The 12,624-nt window shown below is 40.0% G+C and overlaps 1 long non-coding RNA gene across 1 annotated transcript; it reads left to right on the top strand.

Annotated features, from left to right (window-relative positions):
- Positions 1-2,594: 2,594 nt before the first annotated feature.
- On the top strand, positions 2,595-12,152 carry LOC110017642. Its single transcript, XR_002293106.1, has 2 exons — positions 2,595-4,328; positions 5,348-12,152. It is a non-coding gene; the product is annotated as an uncharacterized LOC110017642 (long non-coding RNA).
- The last annotated feature ends 472 nt before the right edge of the window (positions 12,153-12,624 follow it).

The following is a 12,624-nucleotide window of genomic DNA, read 5'->3' as shown; positions in this document are numbered from 1 at the left end:
TGAGTAACATTTTCAAGGAAAGACAAAATCTACACTTTTTAGAGGGCATATGCTTTAAGCACCACTACTGTTGTCATGGTAACAGCTCGAGAGAAAAAGTCAATACAAACAAACATGGAGGCTGACACCACATGATGATGGCGCACGTGTTCGCAGACGCGCACAGCAGCAGCTGTGAAGCAATGCTGTCCGTTCAGACGCCACCAACGCTCAGTAAAAATGAATAAACACTCACTGCGTTCCAGACGGTGTCCCTCGCAGACTTTGCCTCGCTGTCGGCGATGCTGCAGGAAGGAAGAATAAAACCACATGACACCAGCGTGGAAAGCCCCTGCGAATGAACACATGAATACATCTATGCATCAACATGCAGCAGTGCTCATCTTTTAGCATTACAGCGCATGTAGCTGTGGATGGCAGACTGGACCTGTCTTGCAGGTGGGGACTGAGCGTGTCACACCAATGCCATTGTTTTAAAAAGTTCATGTGAGAGGTCACAATTCATTAAAAAAGCATCAGTCCTTAAGATTTGAGGGAAAAATTGTGCCAAAATCGTTTTCTTACCCCCCACATCATCATCATCATCATCATCATCATCATCATCATCATCATCATCATCATCATCATCATCATCATCATCACCTTAACTTATTGCTAAAACTAAATTTTCCTTCCAGATTCAGCAGAGCTTTATGCAGCTTCTCCAGTAGCAGCAAAGTTTGACTTCATTAGAGACAAATATATACAAACTAAAACAGAAAGTCTACAAAGTTTAGGTAAAGAGGTTTAATGATTCAGATATGATGGGAAAAATTGTACAGAAAAACAAAAAGCAAAATAAGCATTACACTAAATAGAAAAAAAAATTAAACTGCTGAAAAAAAGCTCAACAATGTCACTGGCATGTTCAATTAGTATTAAAAAAATTGTAATGAAGCTCATATTATTCCAATGAATAGTAAAATAATTTGCTCAAAAAAAGAAAAAAAAAGGGGGGGATGACAGCAGAAGCAAGGCTATACAAAAATACATCAATAAACACATTTAAAAACTCCAGGGCTTGACATTAAAAGCTAAAAGTAAAGTGTAAAAAAAAAAATAACATGCCGCCAGATGCACAGGTGAGCTTATAATACGTATGTTTATAATACAAATTCACCTCTGAGTTGTGGGCCGGACTGCTGGTATGTAGTAACCCTGCACACTTTCCCATCATCCCTTTGGTTATAATCTCTCCCACTAGTTTACAGGACCTTCTCACCCCCAAGCTAACATTAGCGCTGCAATAAACATAGCGAGCAGTATCAGAGCTATCCAGCCATACAGTTTAACCCTCCTACTATCCTTGGGGTCAATTTGACCCTAATTCAATGTTTGTCATTAAAGAAATAATAGTTAACCTTTTTGATTTTACTTCATATTTCATGGCTTTTTCTAATTTGATGGGGAAAACTGATTAAGCATAAAATTATCATGATTATATTTTTTTCAATGTGCTAAACACATAGTGCACACATTGGTGTTCCTCGGGGGTCAATTTGACCCCAGGCTGTTTTAGCTGTGTGTGTGTGACCTAACATCCCCACACTTGCAGGTGCAGAGTTGATACTTTGAGTTGATACATAACAGGGGGTGGGGAAAACAACTATTCCCACGAGAACTTTGATATTTTTCGTGGTGAGGTGTGAAATCCTGCCAAAATGAGGAACCCAATGTGGGCTTGTGAGTCGATCACATCCAAGTCTTTCCAACTACACATGCCTCCCCTCTAAAATTATCATCTCATGAAAAATATTTTCAATTGATCGTTACATATTTTATGTTATATACTGTATATATGATAATGTTGAACTGTAAAACTTGAAAGTCACTTTACTTTGCTAAACGTCACTTTGTTGCTGCCGCAGACAACAGAATTTCCCCATCGTGGGATAAATAAAGTTTAATCTCATCTCTCAAATGAAGAACTCAAATAATGACTTCGTCTTCAACATGGCTGACTGTGTGTCTGGTGGGACACACTCAAAGCAAGAAATATGTCTGCAAGGAGCATGCACAGACTCTCTGCACATTCTGTGTACAATAGTGCAGACTAAAAGCTCGACTCAGGGCATAAAGAACTGTGCCATGGTCTGACTATCTGACTTATGTTCTCATTATGATTTTCTGTTTCACACAAAAAAATTAAAAAAAGATAAAAAATAACCTCTAACTCTGCCACTGCCGGTCCCAAGCCCGGATAACAAAAGAGGAGGGGGAAGTGAGACTTTATAGTGAACAACCACAAATTTGTCACAAAAAAATAAAATTAAGTAAATAAATATGTTCATAAAAGGAAAGGGGGTCACTAACATCAGCCAATATGCTTTATTCTGTGAAAGTCATGAATGTGCACCCCAAATTAGAAAAGATTTGGTTGAAAGATATTTAAGATCCACTAACTCTAAAACTGAAAGTATAACCTGATGGTGGCACTACAGGAAAGGTCATATCATCACCAAAACCAATAGGGTTCATACTCTTGTGATCATTAATGTTGTCAGTAAAACTGAGAAGATTTTTATAAAAACTTTTCAAGATGCATTCATTCTAATTTAAAGTTTTGGCCTGATGGTGGTGCTAGAGAACAGGTCAACCCAACGATCTGTTTCATTATCAAGGGGTTATTTATGTATTCAACAAATAAACAATGTGCCTGACAGAAAAACTTGGTAAACAATTTTATGTAAATCATTTTCTGAAGGAAAATATCCCTGGGGTCAAATTCAAGTCAAGTTAAAGTAACTTTATTGTAAATCTCTACAATGTTACCACTTACATAGAAATTGAAATTCTGTTTCTCTTCAGCTTCAGTCTAAATGGGGAAACAACTTTAAATTCCACAATAAAACAACTGTAGGAACTATAAATAGTGGAGGCTATAAATAGTAGAATAATTAACATGAATGTAAAAAATGAGAGAAAAAATAAAGTGACTGTAGTTTAGTTCCTTGTTTAACTTAAAAACATGTTTTTACTGCACTGGAGGACTGGTGGATTGACCCCAAAGGTGAAGTGTGTGAGTAATATTTGAGGATAATACGAGGGTTAAATCCAGATTGCAGCTTAGACAAGGAAAACAAAGACGTACATGGATCCATTTTTCTGCAGGTGGATGCATCGGAATGGGGCGGAGCAGGACGACTTTGGCTTCCTGTTGTAGCTACATAACACCTACAAGCTGTTTCCAACGGCCTTTTACCATCTGTTCCTGATTCGCAATAGTTTGAATAAAGAAATACTCAGAAATTCAGTTTTAATATTAATTTTGTCGTGTCCTCCATCATGAGAAAAATGCTACAACATTTTTAGTGCAGTAAGTTTCGAATGAGGTTTGTAGTACTTCCTTGTGGTGTTAGTTAGACAAACTAATGCAACAGGCAGACAAATTCTCCTTGAGATGGTTCATGATGACAAACAGACACCCAAAGAAGGAACAAATGATCACAGTACAGATTTGTGTATGTTTGTGTGCATGCATTAGTTGTGCATGTTTGTTTCTGTGTGTGTGTGTGTGAGTGTGTGTGCATGCATTACCTATGGGTGTTGGGGTGAATTAACTGTGCATGTTTGTGTGTGCGTCCATTTACTGTGCGTGTTTGTGTGTGAATGCATTAACTGTGAGTGTTTGTGTTTAGATGCATTAGCTCTGCGTCTTTGTGTATGTGTTTGCGTGCATTAGCTGTGCGTCTTTGTGTATGTGTTTGCGTGCATTAGCTGTGCGTGTTTGTGTGTGTGTGTGTGTGCGTGCATTAGCTGTGGGGGTGTGTGTGGAGTGTCTGTTGTCACAGCACAAAGACCTCCCCACACCAGCATTTGTGGGAACGAGCACTGAGGTCTTATGTAACTGCATGGGTTGTCATGGCAACCAAACTACAAACTGATCAACTACAAGCATTTCTTTTCCTTTTAATTACATTGAAATGTGGGCGTCAGTTAAATGCAAGGAGGCTAAAGTCACATCCAGGATGGAACCACTTTTGTTGTTTGACGCCTCTTCTGTCTGCTGTCTTCTGGATTGCTCTCCTAAAGACTAACATTCTGAGAACATGCAACTGGATTCACTCCATGAATCCCCTCATTACATGTACAAGAGGGCAATGTAAGGTCTCACATGGAGCTGCTGTTGCCATGGAGATGGTACAGCATTCTCAGGTGGACATAGTTCTGATGCAGGAGGTTAAAGGGCCAGTGCAGCAGCAGTGCACAGCATGCTCTCTTCCAGTTCCATGTCAGAGTTTGGGCCTCGCTTTGGATGAACTGGAGAACTTTTTTCAGCAGAACAACAGGTATGTCTTCACCTCAGCATCTTCTACTTTACTTAGATTAGATTTCCTATACAGCCAAAGTGGTAGTTTCTGTGAACCATGATACTTATATTGAGAAGTTTCAGAACAGTGGATGATACGGTAAAGTACCGTTAGAAAATAAGCTAATCTTATAGAGCAGTGATCCCCAACCCCAGGCTGTGGACTGTACTGGTGCTTGTAACAGTTTGTGTCGAGCCGCAGAGAAAAAAAGTACACAGCCTACATTTTTCCATGTAATTTATAATCTAATGGAGGTTTTATTTTGAAAATCTACTGGATTCTCTCCCCCACATTTGACTCCATCTTAAGGAATGCTGCTCAGTCAAGTGTTAAATATAAATCTGCTACTTTGTTGAAGCAGCTGCACGGACCCCTAAATTGAAACCCTTGAGCTAGCAAAGTTAACAAAAAACAAACATCTTTGGAAAGTTTTGTTATGCAGAAAAGATCCAGAGAGGAAACAGAAGAAGAGCCTTCAAAATAAAAAAAAATCTGCATGTAACAGACAAAAACGCTGACCTCTGTGGTCCAATGTCCAATGATAAACCGATGAACCCTGCTGCAGGTAGGTGAGAATAGCTTTTCTCCTCCTGGAGGATGGTCATCAAAAATTCGCCCTTGGTTTGTCCTTGAGCTTCTCAGCATCCACTTTTAAACCATCTTGATCCCAGAAGCCCCATTATGTGTGGCCCTGATTCTAGCCATTTTTGCTCCAAGCACAGACACCTTAAAAATAATTCGTCTGATGACTTTTCTTATCTACGTGACCAAGGTGTAGCTTGTTGATGAAGAAGTTCAGTTCTCACTCTGTCTGATGTGATAAAATTACATCTGTCCACATCAGGGACACATCAGCTCCGTCCCCACAAACCTTTACGGTAAAAGAGTTAGGTAGCCTCAATCGCTGACCGTTGGGACGGAAACACTTCCTTGCAAAGGCAACGCCTTTGCTCTTGTTGCTAGATCTGACTCCAGCTTCCTGCTCTATTCTCTCCCAGGAAGTGACACCACGGACAGCGACAGCTCGCCATGATACCACCCCCCCTGCCCTCCATCTGTCCACCAATCTGTCCATCCACACCTCTGACTCCGTCTGCATGGAGAGAAGGTGACACGATGTTACGTGATGATGAAGTTTATCTAGAATTTTTTTCTTTGTCCCCATTTACAGATTCGATGAGTCACACTGAACGTCTACACTGAACTCGTAACAGGTTTTCCTTTTTTTATTTTTGTTTTGTTTGAATCGTGATCACATGCATAATAGTTAGCATGAAAGGTTGACGATGAAAGGATGGAGAGGTGAAAAGAGGGATAGTTGGAAGGTGAATGTAGGAGTCAAATTAAATAAAACAGATGCACAAGATGTTCACACCACTTAGCAACGGGCTATTAGTCATGCCGTGACACCACAGCCTGTACCACCTGCTGCAGGCTGCACCATCACACCTTCAGCTGAGAAAAACCAAACCAGTTAACACTATGCGTGTTGGAGAGGTGGGGAGAAGATAAAAAAGGTCCTTTTCCTACCCTCTGAACCGAAAACTAGTTGAAGATCTCCAAGGGGTTATGACAAACATCCCGTTAGGCCAGAACATTTTTCAAAAATAAAGTTCAAAACACAAAATACATTTTTGAAGGTCAAGCCGCTGATTTCAATGATGATTGCAACCTCTCTGTTGCTTTCAGTTCAATTCCATTCAGAATGCAGGAAAATCAATCAAGTAAAAACATGACATTAGTGGCTGTTTTTGATCATTTAAGATTATTTTCAATAAAGTCAAACAGTCAAAGCAGTATTTAAATAAGTGACAGATCAGAGCAAAGGATTTAAGCACTGGTCAGTGGTGTAGTGGTTAGCACTCCCACCTCACAGCAGTAAAACTGGGTTTAAATCCCAGCTTGGACCTTATTGTGTGGAGTTTGTATGTTCACCATAATGATCTGTGGTTCTTCCTCTCATGGTCTAAAAATATGCATTTCCAGTCAGTTGTTAACTCTACATTCTCCCTATAGGTGTAATGTGTGTGTGTGGTTGTGTGTCTCTAAGTCGCACTGTAAAGTTCAGGGAAAATATCCCGGCTGGATAGGCTCCATCAACCCCGTGACCCCAAAAGGAATTGGAAAATGGATGAATGAATGCTACTTTGCCAGGCTGAAGGGAGACCAGTGCAGCTCGTCTCATCACTGACATGAGCTGCGCATCATGACTTCCCTTAGGTCAGGCAAGGAACATGCAGAGAGGACACCCCGCGGGAAGTGGGCATCATTTCAGGACAAGATGAAGCGGAGAGCAAAGGGGACATGAGACACACAGGAAATGTCTACTTGTAAAACAGGATGGAGACTCAGACGAATGTCAGAGATGGACAAAGACAACATTTCTGAATCATTTTGATGGATGGATTCCTCTTTAAGTAACTAGTAACTCAGTGTCTTTTGTAGTTATTGAAGAATCCTTTAATACTTGTAAGGAAACTTTTCCCACTAGTACTTGAATTTAAGCTAAGTTTAGACAATGTAGTAGCTTTTTGACATGGGCGCACATTTTTGTTTCTCGTTCTGCTTCTGGTGAAATAGGTTTTAAAGTCTTCAAGTCTTACATGTAACTGGTAGAAACCCGAAGGACACACAATGTTTGCTGTGGGCACCGTTCCCCCAGGGGACGGAGCGTATATGGAGAACAAACCCCTCCCATCCAGGTGTGTGAAAGTTTTCGCGATTTTCATGTTTAAACATAATATGGGAATAAGAACTTTTTTTCTAGCGATTTTCACGAAATTTCACGCACATGTCGCTAGCGTAAGACTACAACCACCTCTGGAGTTTTGTCAGCATTTGACTTCGGGAAAAGGCAGCCAGCTTGAATTATTAAAAAAAGCACATCTACTATCAGAAACAAACGTAAACTTGTCGCTGGGTTTTTTATTGATCATCTCCTAACCTTTTAGGCATCAATGGCAAGCTACTATGGAAAAAATGTTACAATTACAAGTTGTAGGTTTTAACCGTTGTGCGTGTGGCGAGCTAGCAAATGTGGTATACTGTTATAACTCTTGTGTTTTTCAATGGAATACTGTGAAAATGTAATGTGTTCATCCATATCTGGAACTGCACATATAGAGACACACTGGATATGGCCATATAAGGAATGAGGGCATGTTAAGCAAAAAACCTCTGTTGCTAAGGACATCAAAAAGTTAACTTTTTCAGATTTGTCTGAAACTAACATCAGTCTGTTCATCATCCGCAGGCGACTAAAACATAAAATGGTTGCTATGGAGATAAAATCAACAAAAAAGACGCCATTATGAAAAAAGTGGATTTTTTATCAACCCATGACATGTAGCTTTTACCAATGGAGCCACGTGTTTTCTGAGTGAGTTGATGACGCTGATCGCTAAGCTAGCACTTTTAGCCACATTAGCATAACTAGCATAGTTAGCATAATTAGCATCTTAAGCAATGTGTTTTCTGAGTTATCCACCGGCCCTTTCTTGTGATCCTTTTTAGGACACAAGTCATTCGTTTAGCTCTCGAAACAATTTTGGAACTAAAGAGTTAAGTGTGCTTAAGTAGAAATTCAAGTGTCCCAGCTCACTGTCTTTCACGGCTTCAGTGTGGTAAACGGAATAAATTCACCTGCAGAACTTATACGACTGTCACAAATTACACCTGATGAGATCTTTTGGTGATTTATCATAAAATCAAAATGACAGTCAGAAAAGGCTGATCCTTTTTTTTAAACTCTATTTCCACCCTAGAAAGGAGCCAGAACAACACATCTCTTTCAAAAGAGTTCTAAACATCTGGACTGGTTTGGGCTCACAGTGCCTGTGGCAGTCCTAGAGCCAGCTGGCCTGCTGGGGTCCTCCTCACTGGGAAATAGAAATTATTTTTCAGGACTGCTCTTGGGATGTACTGACAGGGTGCAGGGGAGAGGGGGCGGCCATAACCATGACACGTCACAGTTACTGTAAACCAGTTCAGTCATTTTTCTTCCAATAAAAGCTCCCATTCATCCCCAAAACCACTAATCCAATCTCACAAAATAAACAGGCATGTAGACACACATTCAACACACACACACAAATTCCACACAGTTGTTTTCAGTCTAACACACTTCTCTTTAGACCAGTAGAGCTCTGACTCAAAAACAGAGAAGCTGAATTACACATTCCTGGCAACGCTCTGCTAAAATAAACTAATAATGCGACACTACAGCCTTCCTGCCCAGCAGACACTTCAGCTGCACGCACACACAAAATTAGTCAGCAAAAGCACTAACCGCAAAGCGTCTTGTAAATTTTCAGCCAAGCCTTTGCTTCCCTCTTGGCTTGGCGCCATGACAGCTTCCTAGAATGGGCTGAAGTGGATGTGGTTACACTTCTGCTAATCCTGTCTGAGGACTCATAACCCCTATGACTTCTCAAAAAGCTCCTTGTTTGAAACCACGTTCACATCCTCATATGTTATTAAGGATGCTGTAGATGTGGAGTGTAAAAAGTTCATGTCCCAGTCTGCCTCACAAGAGTATACAGACACTTTCAGGGCCAACTGTGTCTTCATAATCCAATTTTGTGAATGGACAATAACTGACCTTCAGAAAGGCAACTGTTTGTATGGAAATTTAGAAAGGTTCTTAGAAACCTGTCACTGCACCATGATAACGACTGAGAGGTTGTTCCATGCCTAATGTACTTCCCCCATTATGCTGTCTATTGGAGGAAGGGTGGGGAGGAGGGACCATTGAATAAACATTCATCCAAAAAGCTCGGCTGAGACCTGCTTTGCTGTTTTAAAACTTTCTCAAAAATATTAATCCTTGGTCAATTATTGGCTTATTGGATGTCATCATCCATCTTCCTTTACACTGAAGACATTTCCTGTTGGTTCTTCAGGTTATTTTCTGAAATTAATATTGCTGCTGCTGCATGGATTTCAAAACCTGGTCCCAGCTTGCCTCACTCAGAAGCTCTGGGAGTGTTCAATTTTAGGCCAATGTTTCAGCTGTTTGTGATGTAAACAACTAAAGTACCCAAAGTAATCATACAGTGCATTCCAACTTATTAGGAAAAGCATGAAATAGTCAAATACCTTAGACAAGGTACGACAATCTTGGCTATTTCAGGAAAATTTAAGCGTGATAATCCCAGAATGAGAAAGGTGTCTGCCAGACAAATCCATTGGATCAAGAGAGCAGCTGCTAAAATACACATGCAAAGCAGCAAGAACAAATTTAAACTGCTGGTGTCTCAGGAGTCGCACCAACATCAAGGTGTAGAATCCTCCAGAGGCTTCCAGTTCTATGTAAACGTTCTTTAGGGTTCCTAAAGGTGTGAAAATGAACAAGTAAACAAATTGTCTTCATGCATGACAATGCACCATCTCATGCTGCAAGAAATACATCTGCATCATTGGCTGCTAAAGGCAGAGAAGGATACAAGCTGATGGTCTGGCCCCCATCCTCCCCTGACCTCAACCCTATTGAGAACCTTTAGAGCATCCTCAACCCAAATATCTCTGAGGTTGGGGGGCGGTTCACATCCAAACAGCAGCTCTAGGAGGCTATTCTGACATATTGCAAATAAATTCAAGCAGAAACTCTCCAAAAACCTACAAGTTCAATGGAAGCAAGAATTGTGAAGCTGCTCCATAATCAGAGATCCCATGTGCAAAGGGAACTTGACCTCTGAAAATCTTTTTATTGGAATAGCTTTGGATTTCAGTAAATCTCACCTCCTAATGCAGCCATTGAAGATTTAGTAAAATCATAGAGAAATAGCATTTGCAGAATCATTTGGAACATGCTATAGTTCACCATGAGTAGCACACACCTTTTTGCATGGCAAAAATAATTTTCACAAATGACCAATAATCCCATCCAGGGTAAAAAAAAATTACGTTAATATTTAGTTCAACTAACAGGCCACCAAATACTGTATTACTTTCTAACTAGCCCCACCCATCTAGAGTAAAAATGTGACACTCCAAACTGCAAGGGCCCTGACTAAACTTTGGACACAACATTAATATGGGAACCAATAGAACATCAGAACAATGATGCTGCTAAATATTGGTTTATAGAGCTTGACAAGCCCCTAGCTCAGTGTGTGTATTTTCCAAAATGTAGCCTCGAAACACGCAGTTAATTCACAATATAGTTTCCTGTGACTGTCACACATGCATGCAACACCTTAATTGGGCAACAGCCAATCATAGCCACATCCCAAAGGCGAGGCCCTTCATGAAACCAGTACATCATGGATGAGGGCATATTGGAATGTGCTGAAGTCCATGACACCAAACCAAAAGCAGAAAACTGCTGTTGGCTTTGGCTCCAGAAATTCTTCACACAATGTTTAAAAAATAAAATATTTTTTGCAAATGTTGTCAAACACAAAAAAGCGCATAGGTAAAGAGAATAAAAGTGAAAGGTCAAAACTAAATTATTTCTTTCTCCTAAATTCTGCTAAGTGTGTGTTTTTTCAAACCCATGTGACTCCCACATGGGTACTGATGTCATCATCAGGTATGACCTGATGATGACATTTAAACTCTAATGAAGATACTAGTTTCTTTCCTGTGCTATCATTTGGCTCCTGTTTTTTCTTTATTCAATATTTCATTTTGTCATCTTTTTTATATTTTTTTCCTTTCTCATTTTTTTCCTGTAAGTACCAACATTATATGTTGATGACAGGTGAGAGTATTGTATATGCCCCCTAATGTGTGTGTGTGTATTTCGTAGTGTGTTCATCCTCTGCTGGTGTTTGTATTTTGTCAACGATAAGTTCAATAAAAAGAAAAAGAAAAAAAAAAAGAGGCCTCCATCTTGAAAATAGCTCCTCTTTTATAGGTGATTGGCTCCACCCCTTACCAAACCAATTGTTAATCAAAATCAAACATGTCCTAAGAAACTAATTTACATGCATTTTACTTGTAACAAATGCAACATTAAGAAACAAAAATGCAAAATAAAAATAAATCATTTTGAATTTAAAACAGGCCTGTCAAAAGAAAACCAAAACAATGGGTGGGTCCACTGGACTTCCTGGATACTTCCTAAGAAATAAGGAAGTAAATAAATGAAACACTGAGAAAAACAAAATCAGGCGACTACAAACAAGCTAAACAAAGTAAATGGCAATAGCTGTTGGAACCTGCCAGCTGAACAGTGTGTGCACTCACTGACGCTGTCAAGCACAATTCTAAATTATTAAGCTCTCACAGAGACAGACGTGTTCTCTGTGACACTATCAGTGGAATTCCCAGCCAATACATAAAGTATAAGGTGAGTCAAAAGGGTTTTAGAAGTGAAACTAAGAACTTTGGTCAGGATACTTGAATTTTACTCCTCTTTATGCTTACGTCCCTTCATCCTGCCCTTCTTATAACATAATAATCGAAGGACAACGACATTCCTCTGCCTCTCCAAACTGTCACTAGGCTCAGTTGAGCTATCTGCAGTAGCTGGGTTGTAACCTAGAACGATAAAGGAGTGAGATGGAGGAGTGTGGAAAAAAAAGAGAAGGTATCAGAAAATGCATTGTCAATATCCTGAAAAATAAAAACAGCAAATCGACTTTCCTACAGAGGAGCAGAAGGGGACGCAGTCACAGGTTCTGTTCGGTTTTTGATGGTGAATTTAGTGTCAGAAATAAAAAAGGAACCCTGTTAGTACTCATGAAAAACCCACCAAGCACAACCGCACAGAAACGTGTCCAGGCAACGTTTATGAGCGGAAATACCATAAAGGCTGGGCAGGTCAGTGATGCACAGGTCAAAATGTTGTGTGAAAAAGAAAAAAAGAAACAACCACACATTTGTGAAGACTTTAATGAGTCTCTGCTACCACACACAAGTACTCAGCAGGAAAACCCTGGATATGCATCTCACCAAAGGTAAGTTGAGTAAAATGAAGTATGAGTATAATGTAAGCAATTGGCTTTTTAATAATGTCCCACATGCGCATGGGGGCTAATTGTTATTTAACATTAGTGCACTCACACTACAGTTTTTTTAGCAGTATAGCTAAATTTTTCACTTTCACTGATGTGTGACCAGTCTAAAGGCCCGTTCACACCGGGACGAATTTCGCCGGCGATTTTCGCCGACGTTTAACGCCTCGTGACTAAACAAAGGGCACCAATGAGAGTGTGCACACCGACGCGAAAAAACGCCACGCGTCAAAGCGTCAAAAAAAAAAAAACGCCTCGGGTTCGTTTTTTTTTTTCGACGCATCGCGTCGAAATCTATTCGACCAATGAGAATG

Source organism: Oryzias latipes, chromosome 23 (genome assembly GCF_002234675.1).
Source record: "Oryzias latipes chromosome 23, ASM223467v1".
NCBI lineage: Eukaryota > Metazoa > Chordata > Actinopteri > Beloniformes > Adrianichthyidae > Oryzias > Oryzias latipes.
The sequence above is the reverse complement of the archived record's forward strand: the minus strand, read 5'-3'. Positions and strand labels throughout refer to the sequence as shown.